The sequence below is a fragment of the Arvicanthis niloticus genome, chromosome 2, assembly GCF_011762505.2.
Source record: "Arvicanthis niloticus isolate mArvNil1 chromosome 2, mArvNil1.pat.X, whole genome shotgun sequence".
In the NCBI taxonomy this organism is placed as follows: domain Eukaryota; kingdom Metazoa; phylum Chordata; class Mammalia; order Rodentia; family Muridae; genus Arvicanthis; species Arvicanthis niloticus.
Window position 1 is genome coordinate 14,028,660 of NC_047659.1, and position 19,792 is coordinate 14,048,451.

At 42.2% G+C, this 19,792-nt stretch overlaps 2 pseudogenes; one reads left to right on the top strand and one right to left on the bottom strand.

Moving 5' to 3' along the window:
• The first annotated feature begins 4,881 nt into the window (after nt 1–4,881).
• On the top strand, nt 4,882–13,720 carry LOC117703450 (ski-like protein; annotated as a pseudogene).
• A 634-nt stretch (nt 13,721–14,354) lies between these two features.
• On the bottom strand, nt 14,355–17,021 carry LOC117703449 (hyaluronan-mediated motility receptor pseudogene; annotated as a pseudogene).
• Between the last annotated feature and the right edge of the window lie 2,771 nt (nt 17,022–19,792).

Consider the following 19,792-nt stretch of genomic DNA (forward strand, 5'->3'; position numbering starts at 1 on the left):
TGGTGTGTAGCCAACCCATCGCCCTTAAAAACTGCAGACTCAAGCAGAGCAAGAGCATTTGCTTTCCTTTTTTTCATTTTTTAAATTTTTTATTTTATATTTTATTTACATTTCAGATGCCATCCCCTTTCCCCATTTCCTCTCCCTAGAAAACCCCTATCCCATGCCCCCTTTTCCTTTTGGCTTTTATAGGATTTTTTAAATGTTAATCAAAGGCTTAATAAGTTTGGTAATGTTCAATCAGAAGTGCAACCCAATACCCAACCTAGATATATGAACTATCTTTGACTGGTGGAGACACGTGAACAACTGACTCCATGCCCCCCTTTCTCTCTCTTTCTCTCTCTCATCACCTAGCTTCTCCTCTCCTTCATCTTCTCCTCTCCTTACTCCATCTCTTCCTCTCGGTACTCCTTCCCCTTCTTCTCCTACATATCACCCTTCCTGTTTAAATAAAACTTTTCTCTCAAAATACAATTAGTGCATAATCATTCCTAATTGTACCAGTGAGGTACAAGATCGTCCTAATACCCAGTCCATCATTTTGTTGAATAACCAGAACCTCTGTCATCTCTCCTAACTAAAACACTTAATTTTGAATCTGGCTTTTTTTGGCTTTAGAATGGATGTCAGCTGAAAACCATCCACTCAGATCTTTTCTCTCAAAGTAAGAAGTTAAAGAAGAGTCAGTGTCCCTATTCCCTGGGCTTGGGGGACTAAGGTGGTTGATATTGCTCTGCCTCTCTATGGAAAAGTAGTGGTTTTGTTGGAAGAGGGAGGATTAGCTAGGACTTATTGCATAGCCATAACCTATTGGTAGCAATCTGTATAATTAATATCAAGATGAAGGTATAATTTCTTAAGTGGTACAAAATTAACTTTGATTTCAAATTTAAGGATTTCATTGGCATGAGCTTCATATTGATATAAAAGTGAGATGAATATTGATACTGTCATGGGCATTGTGCCTGTATAACACATTTAGGAATACAAGGCTTAGAACCAGTCCTTCTTTAACTTTTTAAACTGATTTGGGACAGTTAGCCTATGAGTTAAGGGACTATAGCAAATTCATGGTTTGAGTTTAATGTTAGGGTGTTTTCCATATTTTAGTTAGAAATAGCTGAGAGGAGTTAATAGACAACAGTCCAGGTTACCTTACATGGATAGTTGGTTTTCAAAACATCTGAAGTCCATAGAATTGATGTTACAAATATTTCTATATTAATGTTCATTTTGATTAGAGACTTCTCTGCTCCTGACAGATTCCTGTTGTGGATTCTAAGAAGAAATTGAGCATCCTTGGAGTTACTCTAGTTGTGCGGTGACAGCCATTAAGAAAGAATTGCCTCTTTCCATCTACAGACAAATTACTGTCCAGAAAAGGACACACTTGCAGAATAGTCGACTGATTATATCTGCCTAGACAGAGTAATCATCCCTTAATAATTCTGCATCCCTAAGGTTTGTCAGATAACTCTGGGCCCGAAGGCTGAAGATTTGATGCTCCAAAGTTCGGTAGTATAGGGGCTTTTCAGGTGTTCAGTGGTCTCTATAAATTGGCTAAGTTTTAGAAGCTATGCTTAGTCTTCCCATAATTTCAGTTAACTCAGTCATTCTGGACTTCTGACAGGGTTGAAGACCTATAGAGCATTTAGTTTCTAAACATGGAGTTTTTGAAAAAGGCTACGTCCACACAAAGCCTTGTAAATGATCACATAAATGATCACTTGGATGAGACATAGGTGAGGGCCTAGATAATTTGGTGGACAATGACACTGGTTTATCCATGTTTCTGGTTAGACATGAGGACACTCTGCCTCTGATGACTCATCCTACCTGCTGATGCTTGGCACCCGGGACACAGATGTTCTTGTTGGCCTCCTCACAGAAGCTCTTATCTTCTCCATAGGACACTTGTGGTTCACTCTGCTCCACCAGCAGATTTCTGTTCCCGCTCTGCAGCAATATCCTGACATTGTCTTTCAGTTGAGAACATTCTCTAAGGAGTTGGCAGTGCCTGGTGCTGAACCACAAAGAAACAAAATGGTGATTCCCAGCCTGCTTCCATTTGCCTGTCAGTCCTCCCAGTACCATCATCCCTGCATGTGTCCCAATCCCTAAATAGCCTCAGACTACAGTCCCCAGTATACATATCAGCACCAATTAGAGGCAGGTCACATCCAGAGACCAGCCACATTCCCCCAGACTGAAATTACTTCTGTAAGGCCTGACAGCAAGTGGGTTTATGTCCATCAAGGAAGATGAAATGTTCCTCATGGGTGCTTATATGTCCCTGGTACTAGAAAACCATCAGCAGGTAGAGGGAAATTCCCCTCTAACAGAGGAGAGAAGACCCAACCGGAATACCCTCTTTCCATTTTTGTCATGGATCCCAGATCTTTAAATATATTGTCAGAGCCAAATAGGTTCAGTGTTGCTTGATATTCCCATCGAGGTGAAAATATTTTCTATGTAGAGGATCCTGAATTTGGAAGAATAAAGACTGAAAGGTCTTACAAATGTATATACTTCTACACTCTTCAGACTTAGGACACCTGAGTGCAAGAGGTACAAATCCATGACTCTTGCCTCAAGGCAGGGTTCCTGTTAAGAAACAGTTAGTATAGAACCAGAGCCTTTACTCTTGTTCAAAGTCCTAGAAGGACAGAAGCATACCCTGTCTAGAGCTGGGGTCTCAGCTGTGTCAGTCACTCACCTGTAGGAATAGTTTTCTTCAATGAGGTCCTTGTATTTCTCCATGGCATCAATTACTGACTCTGTCATTTTCTGGATATTCATAATGGTCTTTTCGTGGTTTCTTTTAATGATATCGAATTCAGTGTTCATCCTGTGTTAGGGCATGGCACATAAAATAAATATTTCTTTAAGCGTTATGTGCAGAATGGCTGTATCCTGGACTACCCCAGCCAATAATATATGCCTCACCCTTGCTCTTTGGACATGGGGCCCATTGCTGCTGATTAAACTTATAATCCTTGGCACAGGACAGCAGAGCCAGGGGACCAAATGGAGGGAGCAGACCTCCAAGAGCATCTCGTGTGAGCCTGAAGGAATACACTAGTTCTGTGAGAAGTTTCTCCTAGTCTCCGCCACAATCTTGGGCCCAATAGATTTTTCTGATGACTTTTCTTTTATTTTTAAGTCAGGCCTCTCAATCCTTGGTTTCTATTGTTACATGGATTCTCAGAGGACAAGAAGAGTATTTCCAGGGAGAGGCTTAATAACACTTCCTCCCCCAGGAGATTCCTATGTGACACCAGTGCAAACACAAAGAGCAAAGTACCCAGTTGAACAATTTGGTTGTCTACTGACTCAACACTATCCTGACCTGCAAACTGTGCATCAGACAAATCCTCAAACCCCATCAAAGGTCACAGAGCCTCAGATCCTGAACAACACACACATAACTACATTCACACACATACACAACAACCCACCCACAAACACTGTTAGAATGCCAACTAAATCCAGGGAGGTGTCATAGTCTCAGAGTATAAGGACCAAACTCAGAGTAAAGCAGGGACTACCTGCAGGAATTTCTTTCACACACTGAGAGGCAGCAAATCTGACCAGGGCCTTCCAGCTGTGGACAGAACCAAACTCCAAGTACCTCAAGGTCAAGTATCCTACTTCACAACACCTGTCAGGGCTTTATAAAAAGCATGATTAGAGGTGACACACTCATTTGATGAGAGGAAATCTTGGGTTAATAGAGAGGGCACAATACAGTCAACAAGGGATTGAGCATAATTACTACCTGTAGTTCAAATCATTATAATTGTACAGGTTCAGCATTTGACTAATTTCTTCCTCCTCAAAGCTCATCTTCTTGATCTTCAATTTCAGTTCTTCCAATCTCGTCATCTCTTTCCAGTTACTGATGCTGGAATTCTGGGATGATGTTTGCCTAGCAGAGCCTGGAGATAAATAACCACAAATGAATTTGCAGAGTGGATGGCCCAGGGGCAGCAGAGACAATTCTGAGCCACGCCCCACCGCTGGCTTCCTTCCCTTGGTTCCACTGCCTGCAGCCCTCGCTATCCCCCTGGCGGCCTGAGAGGGCGTGGCTTCTGCAGGACGCGATGTCTCCACAATGACTTGGGCTGGCAGCGGGCCTGGTGACATCAGAGGCGATGTGTGTGTGGGGTTCCGAGTGGGTACCCGCACAGCGAAGGAAGGCAGCGGGCTAGCGATGGCGATGTTGGACACAGATCAATAAAAGAAGAATGAACTGTAATCCCTGAAGATGATTTACTGTATATATTATAAAAGTTCAGGTGGAGTCAGGCTCCTACTGGTGTGGAGATTTAGACAAGTCTTCAATTTGTCAGCACAGAGCAGCAGACCACCATTGTCAGTGAAGATACCTGCCTCTTTTGTTTTGCTGTTCTTGGCAAAAATTAAATCCATTGCATGGTTGTAACTCATGTTTGGGTGTAGTTTCAGGATACAGTCATGGCATAGACTTTCCACATGCTTTGTTTAAAAAACAAAACCAACCAAATTCAACCATTACGCCAAACTATGGACTTCTTGCATTGAGGAATTAGCTTTATTTTAATACAAATCTCTGAAGTACTCAAGAAATAAGAATTTTCTCAGAAGCCTGTTTATGATTATATTCTTTGTTATTAGAAGCAAACTGAGAAGTTTTGTAGCATTTTCAGTTATCTCCTAAGGTACAGCTAAACCAAAACAGAGTTGTTCAATCTATTGAGTAAGAAAATTCATCCTTGCAAACTAAACATTTCTAAGTGAGTCAGAAGTATTTGTGTACATTACCCTTTTCTCTTCAAATTAGGAACTGAGAACAACATGCCAATTGCAGACTTAGTCATTTAAAACTCCAGTGGGGCCATGGAAAACCTCCTGTCTAATTTCTCCTTGGTTCAGGGTTCCAATAAAAAGCAGAACGGGATGGAGGATGATGGTAGTCCTTCTGTGAAAAAAATGATGACAGACATTCATGTCAGTGGGAAAACACTGACCAAGGTGAAGAAGGAGCATTTGGATGACTATGGAGATGCTTCCGTGGTGTGCTGGGCCGACCACCCTGACCAGCAGGGAAGAAAGACTAGCACACCAGTTCCTTCCAGCGACAGTTTTACTCAGGAATTGTCTTTCAGTTACAAGATCAAGGGGTGTGCCCCCGTGCCTCCCGTGAGTGCAGCTTAAGTAGCCTCTAGTGGACTGCCCATCAGCCCATACTACGTTTTGCTCCACCATAGGTTCACACTCATGACGAGAGGTCAGGCTACCGGCAAAGTGCAACCTCCTCACCAAATAAGGACTTTCCCCCCCAAGAGGGCTAAGGCAATAGGCACCATCTTTAGGGTGCAGCAGAAGCTTTCCACATCTCCCTCTTTTTTATTTACTGCAAAAGCAAGCATTGCTTGATCAAGCAGGCTCCATTCCGTAGGAGCTCACAATTGAACGCAAGCAGCTAAGACTAGAACACTCACTCTACTGGGTGCAATGGGTCAAACCCACCAGGTGCAAGAGCTGAGGTCTACACAAACAGGTAGGACACCCATCCCATGTGCAATGAGATCACAAGTCTCCAGGGGTACAAGGGCTGTCCAATCCTGAATATAAGGGGTTATAGAGAGTTACTGCTTCAAAGCCATCAGCCAAGCTTGAGGTGAGACACCAGCCTCAATGGCTTGAAAGGCATGCACCACCAAGGCTCTCCCTTGTCTTTGAGATCTAGCCATACGACAGAGACAAAACAAGCAGAGCAGACAGACACCCACTAGGGCAACTGCTAACACTCCTATCCCCACATACTCTTTCAGATGTTGAACTGCTTGCAGGATCAAGCCATCTGCCAATGATAGATCCATTCTGGTTGAATTCACCATGGTGATGGACACGCGAAACTCCTGCATGAGGGAATCAAACCTTCTTGACAAATTTCCTAGCAATCACTGAGATAATTGTATAGATAAATTGGCATCTCTGGACATATTATTATAATGCAAAGGTCCATCATTTTCCATTCACATCCCAATTGAGCCAACTGCCAAAGGGTATTTACTTGTTAACATAGCAGCTGTTTGATTATACATTAATATAAATACTTGAGCATCATGCCTTATGGGCATCGGCATCGGGAATGCTGATAGGATCCCCCATAGCAATTCCGTCATCACAGGATTCACCAGAGGCAGCAGAAGCAGGAGAATCAACAACATTGCACCGGCGGACCAAACGTTCTGGTACCCACACCGGATCTTCACGGTCCTGCGAAAAAACGCAAACAGAGCCTCGTGACCAGGCCAACACTGGATCCGGGCCACACCATAGGCCTGTAAGCACATCCTTCCATTTAACAAGGCCTTGAGCTGCAGGCTTCCAGGTGGCATGACGCTGCACTGCCGAGCAGCCATCCACATCTAGTTGCAAAAAATTTAAAGTAAATAAGGCAAGGGATAATCTTTCTTTTGGGGTGCGGCCATAGCCAATTCCCCCTTTCTGTTTTTGCAGACTTTCTTTAAGGGTGCGATGTGCACATTCCACAATGCCTTGCCCTTGGGGATTATAGGGCAATCCATGTTTAAGATATACATCCATCTGTTTACAGAAGCTCATAAATTGCTGAGCTGTATATGCTGGGCCATTATCAGTTTTAAGCTGCTGTGGCTTCCCCCACGCAGCCCAGGCCTCTAAGCAATGATTTATGACATGGCGTGCCTTTTCTCCACTCAAAGGAGTTGCATGAATAATGCCAGAGCAAGTATCCACCAAAACATGAACATATCTCAATGTTCCAAACTCAGCAAGATGAGTCACATCCATTTGCCAGATTTTCAAAGGTAAAAGTCCTCTGGGATTGACTCCCACACCTGGGGGGTGGTGAAAAATAACACATTGAGGACAATTAAGAACTACTTGTCTGGCATCAGCTCGAGTCAAGTGAACTTTTTGCTGTAATGTCTTAGCATTAACATGGAAATCTTTATGAAACTGAACAGCTTGATCAATGGCAGAATTTAAAAATATACATTCCATTCTGGTCCAAGCATCTGCTACGGCATTCCCAGCACTCAACGGACCAGGTAAATTTGTATGAGCCCTAATATGGCAAACATAAAAATGCTGTTGTCTCTGCCAAATCAACATTTGTAGTTGTTTCAATAAATTACACACTGTACTGGTATTTTTAATGGGACCAGCCAATTCCAAAACTTTAACTGCATTAACCACATAATGCGAATCGGAAAGCAAATTAAAGGGGAAATTACATTGTTTAAAGACCTCTATCACTATTTTCAATTCAACAATTTGAGGAGAAGTGATTTGAAACTGACATAAAACTGGTTTCTGACCCTCTACCATATAGGCTCCACAGCCAGTTTTTGATCCATCTGTAAATATGTTAGATGCCCCCTTAAGGGGAGCACTAGCTGTAATCTTTGGAAAAACAACAGGATGTTCCTTAAAAAAGGACAAAAGGGGATGTTTGGGATAATGATTATCAATATCACCATCATAACTACATTTTAATATTGCCCAATCATCTATTGTGGCACATAATACTTTAACTTGTTGAATGGAATAGGGAATAATTAAGCTTCCTGGTACAACTCCAAAAAATTGCACACATTGTTGAATACCATGCATGGCCAAAGTGGCAACAGCTGTTGGATAATGCTCAATGGCTTTGCTTGGAGAAACATGTGAATAAATCCATACTAATGGACCTTCCTGCCATAACACCCCAGAGGGTTGCTGATATGTGGCCAAAATACACAACATAATTAATTGCCCTTCTTTGTATCTCTGTAAAAAGGCACCCTGCAACTTTCCCTCAACTTTAATAAGGGCCAATCTAGCTTCTGGAGTTAATTGGCAGGGGGAGTCCAAAGCAGAATCACCAATTAAAATATTATATAGGGGCTTTAATTCATAATTTGGGAAATTTACATAACCTCGTATCCAATTAATATCTCCCAATAATTTTTGAAAGTCATTTAAAGTTGTTAAATGATCTTTCCTAATTTCAACCTTTTGTGGTACAACTTTCATATTATGTATCCTGGCTCCAAGATAATTCACTACCTGATCTCTCTGTACTTTCTCTGGGGCAATATACAATCTTTTACTCTCTAATAATAAAATTAATTTTCCAAAAGCCAATTATAGTACCTTTTCATTCGCAGCAGCCAACAAAATGTCATCCATATAATGAATGCACCTCATTTTTGGAAACTCTCTTCTCAATGGTTCAATGGCTTTTCCTACAAATAACTGACACATAATTGGACTATTTGCCATCCCTTGGGGCAGAACCACCCATTCATACCGCTGATCTGGTTCTTCATGATTACAGGATGGAACGGTAAAGGCAAAACGTTCACTATCTTGGGCACATAATGGAATAGAAAAAAAGCAATCCTTTATATCAATAACTATTATAGGCCAAGAAGCAGGCAATGCCGATAACAATGGCAATCCCCTTTGCATGGGGCCCATGATCTGCATTTGTTGATTAATAGCACGCAGATCATGTAATAATCTCCACTTTCCAGACCTCGTTTTAATTACAAAAATAGTCATATTCCAAGGTGATACTGATGGTTTAATATGCCCCAAAGAGAGTTGCTCTTGAACTAATTGTGTGGCGGCTTGTAACTTTTCAGAGGATAATGGCCACTGAGGAACCCACAGTGGGTCCTCTGTCTTCCAGATTATGGGAATGCCTTCCTCAGTGGCCCCTAGGAAAAACCCAGGCCCTTTCTATCATTCCTTGGGACATTTTCTATTGGCTGTGTTCTCCCTTGCAGATGTTTTCCTAAGCCCTTGGAGGGATACCACCCCATGTCCTGCATCATCCTTTGAGAAGGCAAGGAATACCCTTCATTAGTAAGGCGATAATTCATGTCTTTCAAAAGATCTCTTCCCCAAAGGCTGACAGGCAGTTCCAACACATAAGGCTGAAAACGGCCTCCATGTCCTTCGTGATCTTTCCAAGGGAGCGCTCTTGCAGTCATGTCTGGGGTCTTGGCATAACCTAACCCTTGCAATGTTTGTGAGGATGATTGAACAGGCCAGCCTTTAGGCAAATCCTTTAAGGCCACAATGCTGCAGTCTGCTCCAGTATCCAGCAATCCTAAGATTGCCTTGCCATTTACCTGAAGCTCCACTAAAGGGCGTTGATCCATATCGAGGCTAAGGAACACAGAATCTACTCCTGTGGATCCAAATCCTCAATTTCCTCTTTTTTGGTCTCTAGAAGGAAACATATCATGCAGGCTGGGCAAAATGAGAAGTTGTGCAATTCGGTCTCCTGGAGATATTGCTGAAACTCCCCTAGGGGAGGAGACTAAAATTTTCACCTCTCCTTCATAGTCAGGATCGATAACTCCTGGATGAATGACTAATCTTTTCAGGGCTGATGATGATCTACTAATTAATAATCCTACTGATCCCGAAGGAAGAGGCCCCTTAAAATCTGTAGGGATAAGCTGCACTCCCATTTGTGGTGTTAATACAACTCTGGCGGTGCAGTGGAGGTCCAACCCTGCAGAGCCTGCTGTGGCCCTCCTCGGGGTTTCATATTGGGCAAGTTGCTCTCTGGACTGCTCTGATCTTCCATGGCCCCATATATTCGAGGGCCCTGAGGCCTGGGGCCCTGCATCCCGTTTTTTGAAACAGGATAAGTATTTATCTGTCCAAGAGGTTGTCCATTGATATCTTTCACCGACCTGCATTCATTTGCCCAATGATTACCTTTCCTGCATCTAGGGCATAGCCCAGGAGGATGTGTCGTGGCCCCTTTTCCTTTATCAGGACACTGACGTTTCAAATGTCCTTGCCTACCACAGGAAAAGCAAGCTCCAGGAACTTTGGTTTTGCTTTTAGAATGCTGCACTATCCCATGTACCACTGCAGCTGCTAAGCCAGTATTAGAGAGAGGACCGCCCAATTCCCTGCATGCCTTCATCCAGGCTGTCAAACCTTTAGACTTCCATGGAGTTATTGCTTGTCGGCACTCTCTAGTACACTGCTCAAATATGAGCTGTTGTATCAGGGGCATAGCGGTATCAGGATCCCCAAATATTCTGCCTGCAGCCTCCATCATTCTGGCTACAAAATCTGAGAAAGGCTCCGTAGACCCTTGGACAATCTTTGTCAGATTACCTGATACTTCCCCTTTATTTGGTAAGGCCTTCCATGCTTTCACTGCCATAGCATTTATCTGTGCATATACTTGTGGTGGATATGCTGTCTGATTGTTCAGCCATTGGCCCTGCCCCATTAACATATCAAGGCTCCATGCATCCTGACCTTAACCTGCATTTTCTCGGGCCTGCTGTTGAGCAAATTCTGTATATAAGGACTTCCAATCAAGGTATTGTCCCATGGACAGGCAGGCCTTCACAAGAGACATCCAGTCTGTCGGTGTCATGGCTGAGTTAGTAAGCCTTTCTATCTGCGCCTGAGTAAAAGAGGCATTGACACCATATGTCTGCACAGATTCAGATAAATTTTTGAGAATCTTAAATTCTAGGGGCTCATAAGACCTCACATGATTAGCATCCTCAAAGACAGGGAAGGCGGCTGCCGCCTCCCGCCAGGCCTTGGGACAAAACGTACAGGTTGAATTTGGAACTGTCAAGCCTTGTGCGCCTTCTTGTGATCGTGTCCCAGAGCTTTCAGCACTAGAGACTTCCGCATAAGGTGGCGGCGCACTCCATTCTATCCTGTCTGCCCTGTCCCACCTTGCTTCCACTTTTTTCTTGCTAGGTGGCTTCTTCCTCCTTTTGGCTATAATATCCTCCATCTTAGCTAGCAGCCCTTGTACTGCCTCTTCTAATTCTTCTATTTCATCCTCTGAGCTATCCTCTGACCCTGACTTCAGGCTTGGGTATAGCCCTGGTAACTCTCCCTTTTCTTTCTCTTTTGACTGATTTGAGTTGGTAGATCGAGTCTCTGACCGCATTTCTTTCACTTGCTCTAATGCCTCCATTGTTGCTTGAATGGCAGGAACACACTCCTCACTAGTCAAGCAGGTGCGAATAACCCTCCAGATCCCTCGCACCCCTGTCTTTCCCTTTTTGTCCTGCAGAGTACCCTACTCCCATGCTCGGTCCAGATCCCTTCCTAACTTATCCCAGCAGGCTAATGACAGGTTTCCTGACACTGCAAACCACAGAGCCACCACTTCCACCTCGCTAAGAAATTGAGCCAAAGCTCTATCTTTAAATTTCAAGCCCTTACTATCAAGAAGCTCATGAAGAGCTACCTTCACTGGGCAGGACGGCGAGGTCCCCATTTTAGTGGCGACGCTCGAGGCGCACCAAAACCACAGCTAAGAAAAAGATCCCTCTTGGACTTTCACTTTTATTCGCCTCCTTCCAAGGGCCTTAACAAATGCCGCCTCCTTCCGAGGACCTTGTCTGTTGATGGGCTCCACTTACCGGCCACTTAACAATCGATCACCCTGTCTGTCCCTGGTTCTGGAACTCCGGGAACTCACGCAGAGAAGTTCCCCCGTACGGGCCACCAATTGTGCCGTGCCAACCACCCTGACCAGCAGGGAAGAAAGACTAGCACACCAGTTCCTTCCAGCGACAGTTTTACTCAGGAATTGCCTTTAAGTTACAAGATCAAGGGGTGTGCCCCCGTGCCTCCCGTGAGTGCAGCTTAAGTAGCCTCCAGTGGACTGCCCATCAGCCCATACTACGTTTTGCTCCACCATAGGTTCACACTCATGACGAGAGATCAGGCTACCGGCAAGTGCAACCTCCTCACCAAATAAGGACTTTTTCCCCCAAGAGGGCTAAGGCAGTAGGCACCATCTTTAGGGCGCAGCAGAAGCTTTCCACACCATGGAGCCAGATGGGGACCATGATAAGCAAAACTGTACTTCTCTACCTGAGACTTTACATTTAAACCCCAGTCTGAAACACACACTGGCACAATTCCATCTAAGCAGTCAGATCTTCTGGGGTGGACCAGCAGCATTTTCTGCTCGGTATTCCCAAGACAGCATGTCACCAAAGGTGTTCCTGCCTCTTCCTTCTCCTCAGGTTCTTCCCGGTCCTCCTCTCATTCCTTCTGGTAGCTCTACAGAGCTCACTCAGACAGTTTTGTAAGGGGAGTCTGTTTCTTGTTTTCAAGATTGAGGGGCAAAGAGACTCAATTTGCCCCAAGTCTTAAACTCTGTTCTCCGAGAATTTTCACTCCAGCAAATAAACAAACACAGTATGTGATGAACTATACATCTATTGTTCAAGGCATACTTCAGACCAGCTTCACATCTTAAAGGTCTTAGCAATACTTCCATTCAATGCCCCATCCTGTGGGCTGATCACATTGACTGATGCACAAAGACTCTGTAATGCTCTACTGTGGCCACGAACTTTTCCTCAAAATGGTAGCATACTTCCTGCCAAAAGCTCTTTGGCCCAGTGAAAGGAAACTGGAAGTGCCTTTGAAGTGGAACATGAATGCTTGGGCAAATGTCAGGGTCTCTTTGCACCTCAGTTTTATGTTCAGCCCGATGCTCCCTGTATCCAGTGTCTGGAGTGCTGTGGAATGTTTGCTCCCTAGACCTCTGTCATGCATTCCCACAGAGTCCCTGACAAGAGAACTTGCCATTGTGGCTTCCAGTCAGCCAAGTGGCACTGTTACCTTCATGTGAACCAAAAATACCTAGGAACACCTGAAGAAAAGAAACTGAAGATAATTTTAGAAGAAATGAAAGAGAAGTTTAGCATGAGAAATGGAAAGAGAATCTACTCAAAGAAAGATACACCATCAGGAATGGAATTGCCATCCTGGTATCCTGTGATAAAACAGGAAGGTGACCATGTTCCTCAGAGGCATTCAGTTTTTATACCCCAGCTAGTACTTATACATGTGTGACAAAGTGATTGCACCAAATGTGTAGCTCACGTCTGCTGTGTTCCAGTCTAAAGAGGTCACCAAGGCAGAGACAAGTAAGTCCATCTCTAGACAGTCAGGAAAGCCTCATGCTAGTAGTAAGCAGGAAAACAGTGTCTTACCCAGACGTCTCACTTGAGAAGCAGGAGAAAATGGATTTAAAAACCAGAAGAGAATTATACTGTCATGTAGATTCATCGATCTCAACTAATTCTACAAGTAAAAAGAAATCTGAGTCTACTGTTTGCAGTTTAGTAAGAGACATAAGCAAGCATGATTCTGAGGCTTCCTCTCCACTTCTGGTCAGAGATGTTACTTGTGAAGGTGACAAGAGAAAAATCATGGAAGATTGATGAGAACCTATGTAAGACAGCAGGAGAAGCTGAACTCGATTTTGCAGAAGCAGCAGCAGCTGCAGATGGAAGTGGAGTTGCTGAGCAGTTCAAAGGTGATGAAGGAGCTCACTGAAGAGCAGCAGCATCTGCAGAAAGAGCCTGAGTCTTTGCAGAATGACCATGCTCAGAGGATGGAGGAGTTTTATACTGAACAGAGAGACTTAGAGAAAAAGCTGGAGCAGGTGATGAAGCAGAAGTGCACCTGTAACTTAACCTTAGAGAAAGACAAAGAGGCTGAGTATGCAGCCCATCTGGCAGAACTGAGGCAAAGGCTAGACAATGCTGAGGCAGATAGTCAAGAACTCCAGGATGAACTGAGACAGGAGTGAGAGGAAAGACAGAAGCTCGAGATGATGATAAAAGCGCTGAAGTTGCAGATCGTGAAATCCTCGAAGACCTCCAAGGATTAAGAGCTGAAGAAAGAAGGACCTGTATTTGGTTAGCAGGTCTTCATGTTTGTCACTTGCTTTGAAAATTGAATTCTCACATCTTATTTGCATGAAGGTAGCTAGGCATTCTTGTTAGTTTGTAGAATTAGTTTCACCTGGTTTCCTCCTAGAGGAATCTTACAGATGAAATGATAGTACCACCTCCCCAACATACAGTGGGGGGCAAGAGAGCATGCTTTGCTGTGCCCTGATGCTGTACACAAGAAGCAGTTGTAATTTGTCTTTCTGTTTAACAGTGGCTATATCTAGATGTGTGTGTGAGAGAGACTTCAGAAACTTAAAGTGATTTCTGAACTTTTCCTGTTAATAGTGGCGTGAAAGTGCTCACTCATGTTCATGAAGAAAATAAATTCCACTGACATAAGTTGGTTCCTATGTAACTCATAATCCTCTTGTACAGTTTTTATATGTAGTCTCAAGAAGGTCTTATGAAATTTATATAATGGATTTTTTCTTTTAAATTGTAAAATACTAAATATCTTGAAGATTATTTTGGACTTTTGTATGTTTAAATATTATCTTAAAACTTGCACAAGTGGACCATTTATGACTATTTAATCTCTTTTTTAACACTTTATTTATTTCATAAAGAGTGGAAACTTTTTACTGGAATAGAAAGAACTCTAGAGTCAAGCTAAAAACACGGAGGGAATACAGAATAGGGGTGTAGGAAGCCGGGATCAGTGGTTTCCATTCCAAGATGGCGCTGGCCTCGTGTCTTCCCACTTGTAAACAATTAACTGCACAGCTGCTAGGCAGAAAGACCGCCAAGTCACTGGCCAATCCCGAGGCGTAATATTGGGTGGTGAGCGAACAGCCAATCAGAAGTGAATACGTCACTATAGGGTGTATTTAAGCTAGGCCACTTCCGGCTTCTTCCATCTTTCTGCTTTACCGTGACAAGAAGTAAAGTCCTCGTTTGCAGTATACCCGATTATTGCCTCCTGTCCTTATTCGAGGGCGAAAAGGGATTTGGGGGGTGCGCGGAACATAGGGGAATTTTTAATATTGATCTTTAAAAAAGTCAACTTGATGGTAGAGTGATGCATGCAGCAAAGCAAACAGATGGTTCAGAGTGAGTGATGCAGGTAAAGACTGAGGAGACACAGAATGGAAAATACAAGATCAAAAGTCGTTTTGATAACAAATGCTGAATTATGGTTCCATATACCGGATAATAGGCAGTAGGAATGAAATACATTATATAATATATACTATAAACATAGTATGAAGAGTAATGAAGACAATAAGCTTCAACAAGTATTTCAGATGTATACTTCCATGATCCTCTTGCGGTTGTATCTGACTCAGCAGCAGTTTGTGTTGCCTTCTTTTAATGGGGTCCTGAGGGTCAAATTCTCCTTAGATTCATGACAAAAAAGCCTTGGAAGGGTCAAAGCATCTGATGGCCAGAGCTTTATCCAGTTCTCCCTGAGCTCTTGGCTCATTTTGTCTCCTTTTAACAGGCTGAGACCTGAGTTTTGACACCTCCGGTTTAAGTTGGCTATTTTCATTTTTCAATTTCACAACATGTTTGAGTTTTTGCTTTAGATTCTGGTGACCCAGTAGCTGTGCAAAAGAGTCTCTGATTTAATTTAGCTGTTCCTGAGTGGCACCATGTTCATTCAACAACGCCTGCCTCTCTGCTGCAAAGGCATCCTCTTGTTGCTGAAAAGGTTTAGTTTTGTTATATAGTTCTTCATATAGGAGATACCATTTATTAATTTCCATGGTTAATTCTGTCACTGCATCTTCTTTCTCTGCTGTTCTTTCTCCTTCCTCTTCCAGCTGCTTCCTAAAGTCTTCATCTTGTTGTCTGAGTTGATCTTGCAAATCAGTTATTTTCTCAAGAAATGAAGATGTGTTTTTTCTAATTTCTGCTTCTTTCAATGTTGATCTGTTCTGCAAATCTTGAACCATCTTTGCGTATTCTTGATTTGTGCTCTCGGTTGTCAATATCTGTTGTTGAAATCTTCTACACTTTTTTCAGCTGTAGCTACTTTTTCCTGTAGAGTCATTCTCCAGCCTAAGATCTTCTATCTCTTTACGTGTTGATGACTTACAGCTTTCCAATTGCGCAGTGACATCTCTCGGGTTCTGTGCTGTGTCATTATACTTCTCTTGTGCATTCAAGGTGCCTTGGGCGTGAGCAGCAGTACTTCCCTGCAGTTCAACTTCTTTCTCTCTCAGCAGGTCATAGAGCTGCTTCTTCATTTGTTCTGCAGATGACTCCGTTTCCTCTTCCAGCTGTTGGACCAGCCTTTCACTCTGCTCCTCCTTCTGCTGGACCACATCCAACTCATCCAGGGCGAGCTTCAACTCTTCTTTAAGGACGTTCTCAGAAGTCATTTCCTCTTGAAAAGAGCAGAGCTGCTGCTGAGGCCGAGCAGACAGCTCCTTCTCTTGCTGCAGAAGTGACTGGCTTTGCAATTCTTCTTGTTGCAGATTTTCATATTCTTGCTTTTTCAGAAACAGCTTCTCTGTTAGAATCTGTATCTCAGCTCTGAGACTTTCAGTCCTTTCCGTTTCATGCAGCTGACATTTAACAGTCAGGTCTTCTATTTGCTTAGAAAACGTAACATTTTCCTCAAGAGATTGCCTAAGACTTAAAATCTGACAATCCCTCTCTTTCAAATCTTCTAAATGGGCAATATCTAGTGTGTATTTTTCCACTTGATCAGATGCACAGCTAATTTCTTCTAGTTTTTCTGCTTCAGAGTTTTCATCGATCTTTTCTTTCTCTATTGAAACAAGTTTTCCCTCCAGCTGGACTACTTTTCCTTTAGACTCAGCGAGGCCCTTCTGAGTGGCTTGCAGCTCCAGCTCCATACCTTCCTGTTTAGCCATCAGACTCTGCACAACAGGGATGACCTCATCTTTGTCTCTCTCTTATTTCTGAGTTTCATCAGCTCCAGGCTTAGAGTTCTTATGTTCTTTTGATGACTATCTTCAGAAAACTTAGACGTCAGCAGTTTTTCTCCTACTCTCTATCTGTTTTCTGATCTCTTCACTTCTCTGTCATTCTTCTGAGACTCCTTATTGACACCGCTGTCTTTGCTTTTTTAGCTGAAACAAGCAAGTTCATATATTTGTCAATGTTAAGATTTTGTTGAGATTCTCTTTGGTTTTTAAATGTTTGTGATTTCTGAAAAGACACTGGTCCTTTCGTTGCTTCTGAAGTTTTAACACTGTGAGCACCTGAAGACGGAACACAACCTGATGAGTCATTGAATCTTTTCAGGGATGCCTTAGGAAAGGACATTCTCATGCCTGGGACCAGACGCAACAGCAACCAAATGTACCACCAACTGACTCTTTAATCTTAAGATCGGGAATTTACCTTCAGCTAAGAATATGTGATAGGTTAATAATTCACCATTGAAGTATCTGCTACTAGCAGGAATTTTAGATGACAAATGAAATCTGTGATTTGGGGAAGGGCACCCTCTGCACTTTTCTTTGTTGTTTCTTTGCACATAAAGTCTGACATTTTTACCATCGAATTTCACATTAGTAGATGCTTGGCTTGAAATTACTAAGGAAAATTCTTGGCAAGCTTTGTAATTTTTTTGTTTTGTTCTGTTTGGCCTCCAACTTGCAGGGATCCTCTTCCCTCTGCCTCCCAAGTGTACGGTTAACAGACATGAGCCCCATCACCACTGGCCATGTGCAGGTTTTTAGGGATGTTCCTGAAAGCAGCTCTGGCATTATCATCTGTTTCATGTGTCCTGTGATATCTCATGGCACTACATGCAATGACTGGAGATCTGTACCCCACACTGTGAGACATCAGAGCCCTGTGTTATCACACTTGCTTATGGTCATATTTTTTTTTTCATGATACTTGTCTAAAAGCAACTTTTCTACTTTCCAGAAGTGCATTTGTTCCTAAATATATTGTGATCTAACTGGATTTATCCTACAATGTTCTATAATTTAATGTATTGACTTTTGTAACCTCCTTGGGAGAAACATGTTAAGTGGCACGGGGACCATTGATGTCATTTTATTTAGGTCTGGAGAAAGGAAACCACAGGCATTTTAAAAATAGCCTTAGCTTGGTTGTCAGTTCATTGTATCCCAGCTTGTGTGGAGGAGGCAGACTTCAAGGACTTGCACCATTTATTTTTCTGACAGACTCAGAAGTGTTCTGCATATGTGGTGCTTAGTAAGTGTGATTTTTCTAATCTTGATGAAACTTGCCTCATGACATTGTTGAGTGTAGTCTTCACTTCCCAGAAGATGAAATGATGTGCCATCATTTTCTGTCTAAACTTCCTTAAAAGTAATGTTTAATCAACTGTAAATATCATACCTACTACTGTTGAACATAACTTTGATTTACATTGCACCATATAGCTTGAAAACAAACTTTGAAATTCTGTAATACTCTACGAGTGACCTCTGCTAAAATATCCATATGAAGCTGACTTCGTGCATGCTCATTTTGTGTGCTGGTTGCTATCTTAAGGTTTGCTTTGGTGTTAGGTCTCATGTGTTATGCAAAGTTCACTGGGCAGGCAGATTTTCCTTCAGAGTCCATACTCTGTTTAGGGAGAAATGCGACCATTTATTCTGAAAAGCTATGTTTAGGAGTGGAAGAAACTCAGCATTAGCTTTTACACTGAGCAAAGGGTGGTTTCTGTCTGTGGTCCATACTCTGAGGAATTTGCACCAAGTGTACAAAGGTACTTATGTGTAGAAACTCCTGCTGCCATCAAGGAGACTTTTAAACAAACCACCTGCTAATCCCAGCTGAGACTGAGCACTGACAGATTCTACCAACAACTTAGGTTTGGCTCAGTCTTTATCATTTTTGAAGTATAGTCTTTGCTTGAATCTCTTGTGTTTTGGAAGATAAGGATGTTTTATGTTTCTTGAGCTAATTTTACAACATATTTAATATATAACCTGTTTATATGTAAAATCTTTTGTACAGGGGTGGGAAGCAGTAATGAAAAAACTGATTTGTATATAGTGAATTATAAAGCAGACCAAAGTCAGTGAAACAGTGAGTAACTGCAGTGTTTCTAGGCTCCCCACATCCCTCCAGAGTCTGTCAGAGCACCCAATGTCTGGGTGTCTATGGCTCATGTCTGCAGAAAAGCAAAATGAAAAGGAAGCACAAGTAATAAGAAACCTGCCCGAGGTATTTCCCTAGCAAGAGCTGCAAAGCTAGTCCTGAAGGGTTTTCATCTACTTCTGGAAGGTCTGTGTAACTTGTTATGATTGAGTAGGGAAAATTATTCGTTTTTTATTCCTATTTATCTTTAGGGCAGGACATTACAAACTGACGACAAATTGTGGTGACGCTATATACACCTTCTCCTGAACTTGGATCTACTTGTTAATGGTTTCATGGAAGCAATCAGCAATATGTGATATGAACGGCTGCATCATATAGTATACTTGTGGAACTGAGAAATTTAAACAGAGCTTAAGTTTTGTTTTCTAGTGTAAAATACTTAAGCATTTCCACTGTTGGAAGAAAACCATATATGGGTATTTTGTATTGTATCTTGTTTAAAAGGACAGTCTTTTTTAATCTTCCCACTTAAATGGCTTTTGCAATATGTAATACAATTTGAAGCTTGTTTCGAAATAGAATTAAATGTCTTATATAGTGCTACTGTTTTGGAATTAAAAACTGATGAAATATAAAACATTTTAAAATTTAAGCAAAGAAAACAAAGTAGTGTTTAAAGTCAGTTTAGTATAAAATAAATTTTTAAGATTTTTTCTTCAATATAAGATACCTCACTTGAAAATAAAGAAAGCACTGCACATTTAAAGTAATTCTCATGAAAACACCCCATTAGAATAATTGCTAAATCTAGGGCATCTTTGAAGTTGTTAGAGTTTGTGATAAATGTAGTCACCATTAGCTGTCCTGCCGGGAGAACTTATGGGAATTTGAAGGCAGTGTAATAGTTCAATTATTCCTCAGTTTCTAAACTGTGAAGGCAGTAAGTGAATGGTCCCTTCTGCAACTACTGAAGCAAATTAACTACACTGAGCATAATTCAATTGATA